Raw genomic sequence first — 2,081 nt, 5'->3', positions numbered from 1 at the left:
TCTGGTGGAGACTGTTTGGGGGAGAGGGGTGGGGGGACGGGGCTCCCTTAGCAGCCTGATGCCTCCTCAACCGGATCCCGAGCGTCCACGGCCACCTTGTGTGTGGAGAAGGCAAGAGCCGGGGCGGGGGGAGAAAGGAGCCTTCCAGGAGCTGGAGTTGATTTAATACACACAACTTGGAACCTTAGGAGGCTAGGAGGGGTGAAGAGATGACTGGGGGGGTGAGTCCCCCCTTTTGGGCACACCAGGCAGTATTTATCTCTTCAGTGGGCAACCTCCTTGCCGGCCTCTCAACTTCCAGCCTGCTCTGACCCCCGTCCAGCCTTAATGAACATTGGCCCATCTCTCCTGGGCAGAACACTCCCCCCGTGGCCTGTGGCTTGGAGTCCAGGCCGCTTATTGGTCGGTCTGTGGTGGGCCTGCCCCCGCCCCTGCACGCCTCCCCTTCGGCCCTTCAGCCGACATCGGCCGTTCAGCCGACATCCTCCACGCTGTTTCTTGCCTCTTGATCTTTGTCCATGCTGTTCCCTCTCCTCTCATTTCACCCATCACGGTGCCACTGTCAGCTTATGTGACGGTCCCCCACCCATGTCCCCAAGTTCTCCTTCCTGGGGAGGACTGAGTAGAACACACATGCCAAGCCTGGAACATGTGGCCCCTGTGGGCCTGCTCTCACCAGATCCGTTGCCTCATCTCTGTACCTGCCTGGAGCTCGGGCAGTGGAGGGAGGTCATGGCCTTGCTCTTGGAGGAGCAGTGGCGCAGGTCTGGTGTTGGGGGCAGGGCAGGGAGCCCAGTTAGGCGGCAGCTGAAAGGTGCGGGGGAGAGGTGATGAGATGCTGAGCCGAGCTCTGCCGAGAGGGGCCGTGGAATGGGAGGGGAGAACAGAATTTTCAGAGATCATGAGAAGGTCTTTTGGTCTTTTTTTTGGCTGTGCCTCGCGGCTTGTGGGACCTTAGTTCCCCGATCAGGGATTGAACCCGGGCCCTTGGCAGTGAAAGTGCAGAGTCTTAACCACTGGACTGCCGGGGAATTCCCACGAGAAGGTCTTTTAACAATGTGCTTTCTGTACTCTGTGTTCAGGGCCTGCCTTAGTCGGCTTGGGTTGCTATAACAAAATACCATAGACTGGTGGCTTAAACCCCATTTACTTCTCACAGCTCTGGAGGCAGGAAGTCCAACATCAAGGTGCCAGTAGATTCCATGTCTGGTGAGAGCCCACTTCTTGGCTTGCAGACAACACCTCCTTGCTGTGTGCTCACATGACCTTTCCTTGGTGCTGGCTCATAGAGAGATTTCTCTCCCTCTTCTTATAAGGGCATTTCTCTCCCTCTTCTTATTTTTTTTTTAATAACTTTTTTATTTATTTATTTTTGGCTGTGTTGGGTCTTTGTTTCTGTGCAAGGGCTTTCTCTAGTTGTGGCGAGCAGGGGCCACTCTTCATCGCGGTGCGCGGGGCTCTCACTGTCACGGCCTCTCTTGTTGCGGAGCACAGGCTCCAGACGCGCAGGCTCAGTAGTTGTGGCTCACGGGCCTAGTTGCTCCGTGGCATGTGGGATCTTCCCAGACTGGGGCTCGAACCCGTGTCCCCTGCATTGGCAGGCAGATTCTCAACCACTGCGCCACCAGGGAAGCCCTCTCCCTTTTCTTATAAGGGCACGAATCCCATCATGAGAGTCCCACCCTTGTGACCTCATCTAAACCAAATTATCTCCCAAAGGCCCTATCTCCAAATACCATCACACTGGGGGCTAGAACTTCAACATATGAATTCAGAGGGACACAGACATTCAGCCCATAAGAGAGCCCTGATAGGAAACACTCAATTTGGGTAATTTGAGAATTTGCTAAAGGCACAGTTTTATAAAGGTGTGGGCAGGTATAGGAAGCAGGAAGGGAGAGGGTAGTACCCTGGACTAATTATGGTGGCCTCACCTTCTCTACCCTCAGGCAAGAAGGGAAGGAGTGCTTCTTGGGGACAGGACCCTGTGGATGAGGTTCCTGACAGGGGAAGGCTGTGACCTCATTCCTTCCTACTGGTGCTCCCTGTTGGCCAAACCCAAGCAGAAACCAGAGAGCCCA

This window comes from Balaenoptera borealis, assembly GCF_965194805.1.
Source record: "Balaenoptera borealis genome assembly, chromosome: 20".
Classification (NCBI taxonomy): Eukaryota; Metazoa; Chordata; class Mammalia; order Artiodactyla; family Balaenopteridae; genus Balaenoptera; species Balaenoptera borealis.
The sequence above is the reverse complement of the archived record's forward strand: the minus strand, read 5'-3'. Positions refer to the sequence as shown.